The sequence below is a fragment of the Sabethes cyaneus genome, chromosome 3, assembly GCF_943734655.1.
Source record: "Sabethes cyaneus chromosome 3, idSabCyanKW18_F2, whole genome shotgun sequence".
NCBI lineage: Eukaryota > Metazoa > Arthropoda > Insecta > Diptera > Culicidae > Sabethes > Sabethes cyaneus.
The window spans coordinates 124,053,082-124,070,086 of NC_071355.1; positions in this window are offsets into that span (position 1 = coordinate 124,053,082).

Sequence of the window (17,005 nt, forward strand, 5' to 3'; positions counted from 1 at the left end):
GTGACTTATCAATTTTTGCTAGATATACGATAGTAATCTTCCTTAGCAGTGTCTGTTGTTCGTTATTCATACGCTTTCAGCTTGTACTCCGGCAAGTATCGTTCGCAGTACCTTCCTCTCGAACAGAGCAAAGGCGCGTATGTTCTCCGTGAGCGTCGCCAAATCCATAAAAACTACTGGTCTAATGAGCGGTTTGTACATTGTTGGCTTCGTACGGCGGCTTGTGTTGTGAACGCAGTATTTTGCGAAGGCTCGATTTCCTGCTTGAATGCGCTGGGTCTGCTTACTAGTGTTGTTATCCGCGGCCACCAGCGATCCCAAATACCTACACGAACTCATCCACCACTTCTGGTCCGCCTTCGTCAATGATTACCGTCCGTGAAAAGCGCACGTTCATCTGCTTTGAGCTTATACTATTAGGTCTTTGACGCATTTATTTCCAGCCCAATCCTTATTGTCTTCACTTTTAGCTTTGCGTAGAAGTACTCCGCCGTTGCAGTTTTTGGCTATAATATTGAAGTCATCTGCGTAGTTAAGGAATTGACTACTTCTACTGAAAATCGAGCTTCTCGTTTTGATACTCGCTTGACGGATCCCACCTCAAGAGTGATGTAAAAAGCATACATGATAAGCAATCAACTCGTCTCGACCCTCACCGCGTGTCGAAAAGATCGAGTTTCGAACATACAACATACCTCGAAGGGGACGGGTAGGAGGCTAAGTTTTAACATCTATTTTCTTTGGAGGAACGTGGAAAATAATTCCAAATCCTCACGGTTAGGCTACATCCGATTTTTTTTTGTATGACTTTCCTAGGAAAATTTTCTAACTATGCCCCTTGATACGTCTTGATGGTATGTATCATGACTCGTAACTAATAAAAAGGGTGACCACACTCGGAAAAATGGAAAGGAAAAAGGGAAAAATGTTGGAAATTTGAACTTGTCGGAAATTTGGCGAAAATTGTTCTTAACGAAAATTTATTAATTCTGAATTTCATTCTGAGACAAATGTTGGAACCACTTGATATTCAATTATCGTTTTCGAATTATTCAAAGCTGCCAAAGAACGATTTGAGGGAAAACAATCGAAATACGATGACCTTTTCGTTTTCTGGATCAATTGTGCCTTTAAGTAAAGACTGTAAGTAAAGACTTCAAAATATTTTTTACTCTTCGAGAGGTACTTTAAGAACAAACAAGTTGACGAAATCTTAATGCAAATAAATGCTCCTTACATTTGTGGGATTGATAACTGAAAAGTGCCTGTACCTGCGAATGGTTAATGACGAATAAGATGACGGTATGATTGATCCAGACTGCCGATGATCGCAGAACTCGAGAAGGCTGGGTGAACGCAAAGTACTCATTCTAATAGCATTGATTGAATGTAATAAAAACACCTCTTTTGAAACAATCAAAAGTGAATTTTCCTTTTTAAGAAGGGATAGAAGAAAAATGCTTAACCATAATATTTAACGCGCTTGCTATCATTCGTCAAATTTCGATGGAAGCGGAAAGTGTTTTATCAATTGCTGGAAATTTTTCCATTAAAACGTATTCTGGAATGAGAGATGAATCGCTAAGCATAATGTGACTCTTGAAATTCAACTTTGCTAAACTGCAATCTGAAAGTAATAATCATCATCATAAATCATCATAAAAATAAAGTCTTGCAATAGAACACCAACATTTTTTTAACTCGAAAAATTAAAAAATTCCACTATTTGCTTTATTAACCTGCAAGTTCAATTCCTTCTATGCCGTCATGACCAGGAATCCAGTACCGATTTACTGAGTTTACGTGGCTTAGTGGACGTTGCGAACGAGCAGTTGCGAGCGTATTAGTAAATCTTGAGTGCATAAAAATTATGTAGAACTTAGTAAGGTTAATTTATCAAAATTCAAAAAGCGATCCGATCGAAAAACATGACAGCGGATGTTCCACTAGTAGGTACAAGCTTTGTTTGAGCGTGTTGCAGTTCTGAAGCAGTACATTAGATCACATGATGTTATAATGCACAGCAGATTGTGGAGAAGAAGTAGCGTAGTAATTTGCAAAAAAAAAACCTGGGCTTAAACGTCTTTCTAAGACTTAACTCTTCTTCATCGACAGATTTCGCAGCCGGCTGCTAGAGTACAGGAAAGTTACGGGGCTAGTGCAAAAATCCTAATGACTCTATCCTGCAGCACCGCCTAGCCGAGATTCGAACATACGACGATTGACTTGTTAAACCAGCGTCAAACTTTAGTTAAGATCCCTCGTTTACTGATCTAGATATTATGGCTATCTTGAGGTAACTTGAAAATCAATAGTTTTCTGTGAACTATATTGTTAGTCAACTTCCGGTAGATATAGTATAAATACAATTGTAAACCTAGAGTAAGTCTCTTTCCTTGTTTGGACATCAAGCAATAAAGTTTATATTGTACAGTCGTGTGTATTCCATCCTGAAGACGTCAGTCCGCCATCTCGTTCCTGGAAGGTATTTAACATTGGCGACGATTGGAGAATAGCACCGTGAGTTGCTGGTAACGCGTCAGTTGTGTGAAACCGCGTGGTTACAGTGCCGCACTGTGATTTAACCGGAAGTAAGGTTAAAAAATACGGACAGAAAGTACAGTGCCGCTAGAATATGCAGCAGAAATCCGAAGAAGTGAAGGAACCTGCGCACAGCGGTTCAAAGTTAATCGGCACACTAGAAAATTTTGTGCCTAGTGCGGATTTTGACGACTATATGGAACGAGCAGAAAAATTTTTCGAGCTGAATAATATAACGGACGACGTGTTCAAGCGGAAGTTAATCGTTCATTTTGCTTGACAATAAACGTTATCGAGGGAGAAAGGAAATTTGCGCCCCTACTGGGAAGAGACTGGTTAGACGTGCTCTAATGAAAATGATTACTGGCGTGGATTTTTTTTTCCATGTGTGGACTCATTACTGCGACCAGTATAGTTGATCTATTGTAATATCGCCCGGGTGTTTGCTGTATGACCTGCACTGCATTTCTTTTTGCTATAATCGCTATTGAGTGAGCGATATGCTTATTAAATTTTATGCGTGCTTGCGTGTATTGGGGTTTACCCTTCCTTCAAAGCTTAATCTACTTTACCCACTTATTCCTCGCTGCCAGCACTATCCCATATTATAGCCGTCCCTGGCGAGGACTCATTCGTACCTCTGACCAGTACACTTAACTATAGGAGGGACATTTGCACTGTTAAGAGGCTTCAGAGGGTAAATATAGAATTCAGCACGAAGGAAGGGTAAATGGAGGAGCCTGAGAATAAACCCATGCTAAAGTCACTTGACATCGAGAATGGCTTGATTCTACTAAGATTCAAACCCACGACCACTCGCTTGTCAAAGCAGACTCGGTAACCTTGCGGCTACGGAGCCCCCCCCCCCTGTCGTGGATAGTACACAAAGTGATAATAGTTTGAAAATCGCGGCTTCTAGGTTGATTGCAGATCTAAGTGAAAAGTACAGAGAAGTGTTTTCTAAAAGTCTAGAAGAGCCAATGATGGGGGTTGAAGCTTGTATTAATGTGAAAGAGGATGCTCAACCAATTTTCTTTCGACCTTATGACGTATCGTTTTCGCTAAGGGAAAAAGTTTCATCAGAACTGGACAGATTAGTGAGGGAAAACATAATAGTCCCTGTCAAGCATAGTGATTGGGCTTCTCCGATTGTGGTGGTTACAAAATCGAACGGGGGAGTAAGAATATGTATGGACTGCAAGGTGACTGTTAATCGTATTATCTGTAATGAACATTACCCGTTACCCAACATTAATGATGTGTTTGCCGGTCTACGTGGATGTCGTTATTTTACAAAAATTGATTCGCAAGGTGCATATATGCAGATACCGGTATCAAAGGACTCGCAAAAGTATTTGGTGATAAATACGCATAAGGGGTTATATGCGTTTACAAGATTGCCTTTCAGTATAGCTAGTGCAGCATCAACTTTCCAAAGGGCGATGGATAATATTTTGCAAGGCATTGGGGGTGTACAATGCTATTTGGATGATATCCTGATAGGCAGTGATTCAATAGAATGTTTGGTTGCGAAAGTCCATGACGTGTTTCGTAGATTACAGGAACACATGGTTAAAGTGAATCTAGAGAAGTGTGAGTTCTTAGTACAAAAAATCGGGTACTTAGGTCATCAGATCTCTGTGGAAGGTCTTAGTCCATCAGAAGAAAAAGTTAAGGCAATAGCCGAGGCTCCACGTCCGAAGGACGTTTCACAGTTGAAAGCTTTCTTGGGAATGGTTAATTATTATTCCAAATTCATTCCAAACCTCTCTGGGAAGTTAACTCCGTTATATGCCCTACTGAAAAAGAATATCGAATTTAAATGGTGTGCAGAATGTGAGAGGGTTTTCAAGGAATGCAAAAAGTTATTGCAGAGTTACAAATTATTAGAGCTGTACAATCCACAAATGCCGATAGTGATAATCTGTGATTCGAGTTCCAACGGGGTTGGAGCAGTATTGTGCCATGAGATTGAGGGCGTAGAAAAACCAGTTTTCTATGTTTCTAGCACATTTTCCTCAGCCGAAAAGAACTACCCTAATCTTCATAGGGAAGCTTTAGCGGTTGTGTTTGGGTTAACCAAATTTTTTAAGTATGTTTATGGAAAAAGTTTAAAGTGGTCACAGACAACAAACCTTTGGCTAGCATACTGAATCCTAAAAAAGGCATGCCACCGTTAGCAGCAGCTAGGCTGCAGAAGTATGCATATATGTTGTCAATTTTTGACTTTGAGATTGTCTACCGACCGGGTTCGAAAATTCCTAACGCAGACGCATTTAGCAGGTTGCCGCTGGAAGAAGAAACGGGAATTGACTCGGAAGTGTCTGATCTGCAATGTGTTATCGATGAATTACCAATAATACATCTAGAAATTGTAGGTCGGGAAACACAAAAGGAACCAATCTTCAAGAAATTGTTCGAATGCGTAAGAGACGGTTGGAATGACAGTCAGGTTGATGCCAGTTTGAAATTTTTCTACACTAATCAGAGTTGTTTGTCGTTGTATGACAACTGTGTGCTTTATTCGGAAAAAGTAATTGTCCCTGTACTCTGTCGAAGGCATATTGATTCGGATGAAACAAGCAGCTAGAAAATACGTATTTTGGCAGGGTATGGACAAAGACATTGATGAATTTGTGCGACGATGCGAGGTGTGTAATAGTCTGGGAAAAGCTAATCGGAAGGAATATTCTAAATGGCCTGATGCGAACCATCCATTCGAAAGAGTTCACGTGGATTTTTTCCATTTGGCTGGAAAAACGTTTCTCATATTAATTGATGCATATTCGAAATGGATGGATGTCACTTTGATGAACCGTACTGATGCGGATGGGCTAATTGAGGCATTGAAAACTTTTTTTAAAGTATTTGGGAAATGCGGTATGATTGTTTCGGACAACGGTCCTCCATTCAATAGTAGTGCTTTTGTTAATTTTGCCAACTCGTTGAGAATTCAAGTAAAGAAAAGTCCTGCATATTTTCCACAGAGTAATGGACTCGCCGAGAGAGCCGTTCAAACAGCTAAGCAAGGAATTAAGAAGCTTTGGTAGATCCCAAATATAATAACTTGAGTCTAAAGAAAATATTGGAAATATTTCTTTTCAGTTACCGCAATATTTACTGTCAGGCGATTGGTTGTACACCTGCGAGCAAGGTATTTAAGTTTACCCCGAAAACGAATTTGGACACTTTTTTAAAACCAAATTTAGAGAAAAAGAAAAAAGTGACTTTTCAATTAGACGAAAAAGCTACCAATGAAAATTTAGCAAAACAAGAACGATTCGTAGTAGGAGATTTAGTGTGGTACAAGTGTGAACATAAAACCATGCGTTCATGGATGAAAGCAAAAATTGTAGGTGTAAATAGTAGTAGTACCTATTATATTGATATCGACGGAAGCATAAAATTAGCGAGTAGAAATAAGCTGAAAAAGAGATATGAAGAAAAAGATACTTATATTTATCCAAAAATTGATATAACTAAAACAAAAAGTCCTAAGAAGCCTAGAGCGAAGAAGAGAGCACGAGACGTAGAGTCTCCACCTTTGATTAAATCTCCAGGACAGCCAACAAAACTACGTAAGAGTAGGCGAATAAGAAAGCCTCCTGAAAGATTTTTTTTTCTAAAATTTGATGGGAATTTCATTAAGGAGGGAAGTGTTAAATCATTAGTTAAGATCCCTCGTTTACTGATCTAGATATTATGGCTATCTTGAGGTAACTTGAAAATCAATAGTTTTCTGTGGACTCTATTGTTAGTCAACTTCCGGTAGATATAGTATAAATACAATTGTACACCTAGAGTAAGTCTCTTTCCTTGTTTGGACATCAAGCAATAAAGTTTATATTGTACAGTCGTGTATTCAATCCTGAAGACGTCCGTCCGCCATCAAGTTCCTGGAAGGTATTTAACAGCGAGAAGGTGTGGAGGACCGCGGCGGCAAAGCCCAATTTTTCCAGAGTGGTGGAGTGACCAACGAGTTGGTAACGGGCTTCGTAGTGTTGGGCAAAATGCTGGATCGCGTAATGGACTGGACATCCTCAACGAGAGGATGTGCGTGTTGAGGATAAAAGGCCGTTTCTTCAACTACACCATCATAAACGTGAATTGTTCACATGAAGGTAGAACCGACGACGAGAAGGAAGGATTCTATGCGCAGCTGAAGGCAACGTACGACTGCTGCTCATCACGGGACATCAAGATCGTCATCCGGAATATGAACGCCCAAATCGGCAGGGAAGCAATGTATAGACCGGTGATCGGGCCCCATAGCCTGCACACCGACACGAACGATAACGGCCAGCGATACACCAACTTTGAGGTTTCCCGAGGGTTGGTGATCAAAAGCACCTTCTTTCCCCACAAAGATATTTACAAGGCTATCTGGAGATCACCTGACCAACGAACCTCGAACCAAATGAACCATATTCTCATCGAGGGCCGATTTTTCTCGAACATCATCAACGTACGCTCCCTAAGGAGTGCGGATATTGACTCGGACCACTCCCGAGCAAGGATTGACAACAAAGGTATATCAAAATTGTTACATATTCTGCTGTTGATATCAACTAGAAAACATGTTACCAACTCAAAATGGCACTTATGATGTATCAGACTTTGCTATCATTTCGCTTTCATTTTTATTGAAAGAAACCTGATTTAATCCACCTAGTGGTGAAAGGAACCTTTGTTATACCGTCTTACTTGCAATTTGAGATAGAAATCGACACGTTTGGTTTACATGAAATTTTTGGAAATTGAATACGTTTACAAAATTCGAAACAAATAGAAGCACTTATAAATTTTGATAGTTTCTTTTCTCATGAAATTGCTGAGAAAGTTGTTACTAATGAGGGTAAGTGCAAGTAAAAGTAAGTTGTAAGATGAAATATTATTCTTTAACATATACATTGCGTAGTAAAGGTCTAGTTAAAAGGTTTTTGAACTATGCATAATTTCCTGTAACGCCATTCTATTTGATTCACAACAATAAAGTTCTCTTGAATCAATTTCATCAATTTTTATGAACTTTCGGTTACTCACGTTGTATTTTGTACACCATATGTAGGTTTTTGAATGCCATATTGTTATATAGTTAGAACGTTAAATCACCGCAATATTATGATTTGAGATTGCTTGATTCTTTTCGGTGAAATGATAACTATGTTTGTTTTATGCGTTACGCGTTTCAGCCTACTGCATTCTTTCGGCCATCTTCGGACGTCTGCGGAAGTGTAGAATTTTATTTACTTTAATTTTAATGTTTCACAATTACGCAATGATTTTACAAAAATTAGCGAGCTTCTTATCAATATAAAGTGAACAGTTATAAAACAATTTACAATACACACAAATCTAAATTAACACGAATCTTGCACTTACAAAACAGGCACGTCTAGTTACATTAAGCGTTCAATGTCTATTCCGTGGTATCATCGGTTCTCTGTTGTGTTGATCCTCCGTGGGTTGGGTTGTTTTTCGTTTGTATGCGACGGAGTTTTGGTATTAACCTGCAGCGTGAGTGTGGAAATTTCAACACAGCATACGACGGGTTAATACCAAAACTCCGTCGCATACAAACGAAAAACAACCCAACCCACGGAGGATCAACACAACAGAGAACCGATGATACCACGGAATAGACATTGAACGCTTAATGTAACTAGACGTGCCTGTTTTGTAAGTGCAAGATTCGTGTTAATTTAGATTTGTGTGTATTGTAAATTGTTTTATAACTGTTCACTTTATATTGATAAGAAGCTCGCTAATTTTTGTAAAATCATTGCGTAATTGTGAAACATTAAAATTAAAGTAAATAAAATTCTACACTTCCGCAGGCGTCCGAAGATGGCCGAAAGAATGCAGTAGGCTGAAACGCGTAACGCATAAAACAAACATAGTTATCATTTCACCGAAAAGAATCAAGCAATCTCAAATCATATTGTTATATAGTTACAAATCGTATATTACGTATATTCTTCAATAAACTTGTTATGAGCAAAATGTCAGAATTATTCAATGCATTATTACTTTAAATTGTTGGGAAAATAGATTAGCATAAACCGACATCACAGAAACGAAGCAAGTAGCATGTGAGGTGTACCGCAATTGGCCCCAACTAAAATTTTCTTTCGTTGGTGTCTGTGTGCAGCAAAACTGCCAGCAAATGTAAAATGTTTAAAATGTATCCGTCTGTTGGTAGTCGAGTAATTCGGGGTCAAAATCAGGGTATTTTTTTATAATCAAAGTTCTACAGTTCGTAAACAAGGAAACATAGAGGTATACTATGTTCAGCAAAGTTGTGTATTTTTATTATTTATACAACTTTGTAATACTTGAAAAAGTCATACAACAATTACAAAAAGAGCTAAAATAGAAAAACTGATTTTTCAAATTCATATACAATAAATAAGATCTCTTCGTTGAAGAGATAGAAGGTTACTGTCTTCAGCAAAATTTCTTGTAATAATATGCTCTAAAACTTTGCAGAACACATTAATAATAATTTTTTTATTTCACTTTTAGGGGAATAATCAAAATTCAAATTCTACCAGACGATAGAGCTTTCAATTTCAAGAAACTCTTCCAAAGGTTCGATAAACTTAAAACCAAGTTTTCCTAGTCAAAACTCTAGTGCGCACGTTTTCTTTGGTTTTGGGCTATTGTGCGCGCGAGTAACTGTGTTATAAAAGTTGGCGCGAGTGTTCGAGGGTTAATATCTTTTGACTGGTAAAACCAATTCTTATGAAATTTTGCATATATATTCGTAGTGTAAAAACCTCTCGTTTGATATTAAAATAATTGAAATTAGGTTAAGATCGATGAAATCGGTTATGTGGTTCCGGAGAAAATCGTGTCACGTAATTTTCACATTTTTGCTTATAACTTTTAAACTAAAAGTCAGACCACGAAACCATTTAATAGTGATATACTAGGTAAAAATACCTTTCAAATAAAAGTTATAGCAGACGAATCGGTTCAGCCATCTCCGAGAAATAGGCGATTGAAAATTAAAGCGCACACACATACACACATACACACATACACACACACACACACACACACACACACACACACACACACACACACACACACACACACACATACACACACAGACATTGCTCATTCGTCTAACCTGATCGATTGGTATATGTGACACGGCCCTCCGGGCCTCAGATCGACTTCGTGTTTTTCGACCAATTCCTAAACCTTTGTTATATTGTATAACAAAGGTAAAAATGTGTTGGCAGATTCCAAATATGATGTAAATAAACCTCCAATATTTGAATTAATCTATTTTCACTTAAATTTTTTTCTAGTAAAATGGTTGGTTCAAATTACATGATGATAGCAAAATGATGATGATATGATAGTAAAATGATAACTAATTCTGCTTTCCTATTAATATTGTGTGACAGCAAGATTAGTATTCCGTTTGATATTTTTGATAGCAAAAGTAGTATTCAATTTAATTTCACGGCGTGGAATTTTTGCAATTAATTTTGATATTTTAACCACTAAGTTGACCAAAATTAATCACACCGAGTATTCAAAATCCGTTACATCCAGATATCAAATTTTGTTTTCAATTTGCTCTAAAAGCCTGCTCGGGTACGTAGTAGCAGTAAATGTGCACTCAAAACTAGCGACGGTTTATACCTCGCGACAAAGTTGTCCTCCTCGGCTAAACACTCGGCAACTAGAAAACCCGCAGACTGCCGAAAACCACGCGCGCGTACTGGATGAAGCTCTGCCTTCTTCTGTGGAGCTAGATGCTTCGACCCCGGATGGAGTAGGATACGCTCGATCGTCAACGAGGCCGCAACCGCGGTGCTGGAGTGGAAACCTCGAGTTCACGAAATGATTTGTTTGACGGGGAATGCCAGCAAGGGATAGTCAAATATTTAGGTTTCAACTATTTACGTTTACGCACACCAGGTAAATGTAATTAAATGTAACCAGGTAATCAATTAAATCATCCTATCTATACCTATAAAAATGGATTTCTGTCTGTCTGTCCTGTGTTCCTTATAGAATCAAAAACTACTGAACCAATCGGCGTGAAAATTTGCATGTAGAGGTTTTTGGGGCCAGGAAAGGTTTTAGTGATGGTTAGAGACCCCTCCCCCCACTAAGAGGGGGGGCTCCCATACAAATGAAACACAAATTTCTGCATAACTCGAGAACTAATCAAGCAAATAGAACCAAATTTGGCATGTGGGTGTTTTCGGTGACAAGAATTTATTCTAGGGTAATTTGAGACCCCTCCCCTCTTTATAAGGGGAATTATAACTCCTCTCCCCTTTAAGAGGGGGGGTTTCCATACAAATTTCCTCATAACTCGAGAACTAATCAAGCAAATGGAACCAAATTTGGCATGTGAAGGTTTTCGAGGGCAAGAAAATTTTCTATGTTGAATTAGGACCCCTCCTCACTTTAAGAGGGGGGGCTCCTGTACAAATGAAATACCAATTTCCTCATAACTCGAGAACTAATCAAGCAAATGGAACCAAATTTGGCATGTGCGTGTTTTTGAAGACAAAATTTTTTTCTATGATGAATTGGGACCCCTCCCCACTTTAAGAGGGGAGGGGCTCCTATACAAACGAAATTCAAATTTCCTTATAACTCGAGAGCTAATCCAGCAAATGGAACCAAATTTTGCATGTAGGTGTTTTTGGAGGCAAGAATGTTTTCTATGATGAATAAGAACCTCTCCCCACTTTAGGAGGGGGGGCTCCTATACAAATGAAATACAAATTTCCTCATAACTCGAGAACTAATCAAGCAAATGGAACCAACTTTGGCATGTGAAGGTTTTCGAGGGCAAGAAAATTTTCTACGGTGAATTAGGACCCCTCCCCACTCTAAGAGGGGGGGCTCCTGTACAAATGAAATACAAATTTCCTCCTAACTCGAGAACTAATCAAGCAAATAAAACAACATTTGGCATGTGGGTGTTTTTTTTGGTGACAAGAATTTATTCTATGGTGAATTGAGACCCCTCCCCTCTTTATAAGAGGAATTATAACTCCTCTCCCCTTTAAGAGGGGGGACTTCCATACAAATTTCCTCATAACTCGAGAACTAATCAAGCAAATGGAACCAAATTTGGCATGTGTGTGTTTTTGGAGACAATTTTTTTTTCAATGATGAATTGGGACCCCTCCCCACTTTAGGAGGGGGGGTCCTATACAAACGAAATACAAATTTCCTCATAACTCGAGAACTAATCCAGCAAATTGAACCAAATTTGGCATGTAGGTGTTTTTGGAGGCAAGAATGTTTTCTATGATGAATAAGAACCTCTCCCCACTTTAGGAGGGGGGGGCTCCTATACAAATGAAATACAAATTTCCTCATAACTCGAGAACTAATCAAGCAAATGGAACCAACTTTGGCATGTGAAGGTTTTCGAGGGCAAGAAAATTTTCTACGGTGAATTAGGACCCCTCCCCACTCTAAGAGGGGGGGCTCCTGTACAAATGAAATACAAATTTCCTCCTAACTCGAGAACTAATCAAGCAAATAGAACAACATTTGGCATGTGGGTGTTTTTTTTGGTGACAAGAATTTATTCTATGGTGAATTGAGACCCCTCCCCTCTTTATAAGAGGAATTATAACTCCTCTCCTCTTTAAGAGGGGGGACTTCCATACAAATTTCCTCATAACTCGAGAACTAATCAAGCGAATTGAACCAAATTTGGCATGTGTGTGTTTTTGGAGACAATTTTTTTTTCAATGATGAATTGGGACCCCTCCCCACTTTAGGAGGGGGGGTCCTATACAAACGAAATACAAATTTCCTCATAACTCGAGAACTAATCCAGCAAATTGAACCAAATTTGGCGTGTAGGTGTTTTTGGAGGCAAGAATTTTTTCTGTGATGAATTAGGACCTCTTCCCACATTAGGAGGGGGGGCTCCAATACAAATGAAATACAAATTTCCCCATAACTCGAGAACTAATCAAGCAAATAGAACCAAATTCGGCATGTGGAGGTTTTTGGAGGCAAAAATATTTTCTACGGTGAATTAGGATCCTTCCACACTTCAAGAGGGGGGGCTTCTACACAAATGAAATACAAATTTCCTCATAATTCGAGAACTAATCAAGCAAATGGAACCATATTTGGCATGTGGGTGTTTTTGGAGGCAACCATTTTTCCCATGATGAATTAGGACTTCTTACCTTTTTAGGAGGGGGGGGGGCTCCCATTCAAACGAAATACAAATTTGCTCATAACTTTAGAACTAATCAAGCAAATGGAACCAAATTTGGCATGTGAGAGTTTTAGATGGCAGAATTTTTTTTCTGTGGTGTATTACGACCCCTTTCCCTTTTAAGAGGGTGGGCTCCCATACAAATGAAATACAAATTTCCTTATAATTTGAGTACTAATCAAGCAAATGGAACCAAATTTAGCATGTAGGAGATTTTTGAGTCTTGAATTTATTTTATGATAGTTAGAGACCTCTCACCCCTGTGGTAGGGTGATATGGACTCTCATATAAATAAAACAGAAATTTTTGCGAAACTCAAAAACTAATCTAACTCGAGAAATTCGAGACTCTTCCATAAAACATTAATCAATAACAAGACCACAAAAACTATCTATAGTAACACTAGATCATTCAGGACGAGCCGGTCGCGAGTGTTGCCGGTGACCCGCCGTCGGAAGCGCCGCCCACTGGGGGGCTTGCAAAACTCGAGAAGTGACAAAGATCATCCGAGATTCATGATTTATGTACAACACAGGTTAATTTGTGGCAATACGAAGTTTGTCGGGTCAGCTAGTAGGATATAAATATTCGATGAGTGCATGTTCACGTTACACTGTGTGACTTGTTCGTTGTTGTAATGTAATCACTTATTCGTGTTTTATTCGCGACGGACACTTATGCGAGGTGGAGTTTTAACACGCGGAGGTTACTTGCGGACAGCTCTAAAGAGCCTAAGCCTTGCAGTGGTCCGTCGGATCCTCAGATCCTAAGTGTTGCATTTTAATGGACTTTTCTTTTAGTTCAGTAAGCGATAGCCCGTTCGGGGTCGAGTTGAACACACATCAAAGTCTGTGGTCGAAAAAAGCTCTTTTATTGTGGTCAAGGCTGGTTTTATAACCAGTGAATAATCGGAAATAATCGTTAGTATACTTTTGGTAATCGATTCTTTTGGTTAGTTCTTAACGTTAGAATGAGACAGACAGTTGGGACTTGGAAACTTGGTTCTATGTAAATATAATTAACTGACGATTCCGCTATGGTACGTACTACTGGTAGCTGGTAGTTACTGGTTGTTTATCTTGACTAAGCACTTGCGTACCGGCAGATGTGTTGCATTATGCTTGTTGATTATTGAACGTTTACGTTTACGTTGACTATTGATTGAACTGTTTTTGTTTTGAATGGAATGCAATGCAATGTTTTGTTTGATGTGAGTTGTGTATGTTGGGTACGTATAGTACAATAGACAGGAAAAACAGAGCTTGGAAAAACTGTTTAAGCATATCCACGAGAGAGAATTCGGCCAAAGATCAACGAGCGCGAAATGAGTTGACCATGATCGTGAGGAGCAAAAAGCGCCAGAATGCGGACAGAGATCGTGAGGAGCTGGAATAACTATTCCAGGCTAATGACACGCACAAGTTTTACGAGAAGGTGAACCTAACTCATAAGGGCTACACACCAAAACCTGACATGTGTAGGGACGAGGGAGGGGATCTAATCACAAACAAGTGCGAGGTGGTCGATAGGTGGAAGCAGTACAAGCATAAGCATGTGATTTATATCGTGAAGTAACGCGACATTACATTGGCGACGAGTCGGGAAACCAGCACGCGTTTTGATGAAGAAAAATCCAGCTGGACAGGACAGAAACTGGTTATTTTTCGACGCGATATTTTCGGAATACTTAGCAGCAAAATGGCGGAACGCGCCGCTAGCTTTCGCAGTTTTGATTCGGAGAGCGAAGAATGGGAGCTGTACAGAGAGCAGTTGGAGCAGTTTTTTGAGTCTAATGACGTGGAAGAGAACAGGAAGCGGGCGGTTTTGATTAACCATTTGAGCTCTAAGACATATAAGCTGCTGAGGGATTTGTGTACACCGAATCAACCAAAAGAGAAATCGTATACCGAATTATGCAAGTTGCTTTCTACTCATTTCACCCCGCCGGTCGTTGTACATACGGAGAGGAGAGTATTTTCACAGCGCAGAGGCATGAGCACGGCCATGAAAGTGTTAATGACTGGATGGTTCGGGTTAAAAATCTGGCTGCAAACTGTAAGTTTGAGCAGAATTTACAACACAGTCTCGTCAACAAATTCATCGATGGACTAGAAGGCAAAGCGTTTGATAGAATCTGTGAAGAGAACGAAGCGATTACTCTGGAAAAGGCACAAGAGTTGGCGTTGAAGTATGAAGCTGACAAAATGGAAGCACCGCTAAACTTTGTTAACAGAAAAGGGGCATCTAGTGGCATGCGGAAGGAAAATCGACGACCGGAACAGTTGATGAATAAGGCAACCGTGAAGTTTTTTGTGTGCGGTCGGTCAGGTCATTATCGGAAAAATTGCCGCTTCCGAGAATACACATGCAAAAAGTGTAACCGGAAGGGTCATTTGCAATCAGTTTGCGAGGTGCAGAAAAATTTCTTCGTTGGTACGGAGTCGGACGACAGCGATTATACGAAGAGCAGAGAAAACACGGCAGAGGAGCAGGTTCAATTGCAGCAAAACTATATAAGTAAGTGTGAAACGATCAGTTTGCACAAGTTGTCAGTGTCCCAGTATAAGTCGGATTGGTTAAAAATGGAAATCAAAGTGCTAGGGGAAGAAATGTTGATGGAATTGGATTCCGGTGCGGATGTATCTGTTATTTCGGTAAACTATTACAAAGCAAAGTTCAGTGGATGGCGACTCGAAACATCTAATCTACAACTCCAGTTATACTCAGGGCATAAGATGAAAGTTGTGGGTACGATACTACCGATAATCGAATATAATGGTAAAGTGAGAAGAATATTGTTCACGGTGGTAGAGGAAGAAGGGCCACCGTTGTTAGGTAAAAATTTCATGAATGCTTTTGGGTTCGCTTGGCTACCCTGAATAACATTGTTGCCAGTTTTGAACCGGAGTTAGCAAAATTATTATCGAGACACGAGTGCTTGTTTGCTAAGTCCCTGGGTCGCTACGAATACAGGACAGTAAGCTTAGAATTGATGGATGGGGCTGTACCGACTTTTAAGAAACCCCGGCAAGTACCGTATAAATTTCAGCAGCAGGTTGCGTCGGAATTAAATCAAATGGAAAAAAGCGGAATTATTACTAGAGTTGATAGCAGTCATTGGGCACACCGTTGGTTCCGGTGGTAAAATCAGATGGAGGTATAAGGCTTTGCGGTGACTATAAAGTGACTCTCAATTTCCACTAGCCAAGCTGTTTACCAAATGAACCGTTTGCCTTTTGGAGTGAAGCCTGCCTCAGGAATTGTTCAAAGGGAGCTCGAAAAACTGTTTTGCGGTATGAAGGGTGTATCTAATTTCTTAGAAGACATAATCGTTGCCGGCTCAAATGATATGCTCTTCATCAACGTTTAGAGAAGGTTTTTTTTGCTCTTGAAAAAGCAGGTCTAAAATTAAACAAATCTAAATGTGAATTTTTCAAGACCAGTGTGACTTTCATGGGTTATATCATTACAAAGAACGGTCTTAAAAAGACAGATGATCGTATAAGAGCCATCAGAGATGTTCCGGAACCAAAATCGTTAACCGAGGTGAGAGCATTTGCGGGACTGGTCAATTATTATGCCAAATTCATTGCTGGACTAGCAGACATCATGAATCCTTTGTATAAACTATTACGGAAAAACGTCAGATTAGAATGGACGGAAGAGTGTAGCAAGGCGTTTCAGAAAATCAAACAGGAAATTTGCAAAGATGTTACGTTGGCTCATTTCAATCCGTCTGCTGCATTATGTCTCACGTGCGACGCTTCAAATGTCGGTGTGTCGGCTGTGCTAAGTCAAAAGGAACACGGTGTTGAACGACCAGTGGCATTCGCATCTAGGGTACTTCACCCATCAGAAGCTGATTATAGTGTCATTGACCGGGAAGCGTTGGCGATTATATATGGAGTAGACAAGTTCTTTTTGTATCTGGCAGGTAACAAATTTACAATACGAACGGATCATAAACCGCTATTGTCTCTTTTTCATCCAAAAAAAGGAATTCCAACAATTGCGGCAAGTCAAATGCAAAGATGGGCGCATTTCCTATCTGGGTTTAATTATGACATAGGCTATGTTAAATCACAGGCAAACGTTGCAGACTTTGCTTCTCGGTTCCCGGTGGAGTCCTGGAAAATTTGGAAAGAGGAAGACTCGTATCTTAATTTTATCAATGCGGACGAATGTGGATTAATTTCGAAGGATAAATTAGTGGTTGAAACTGAAAAGGATGCAGACCTT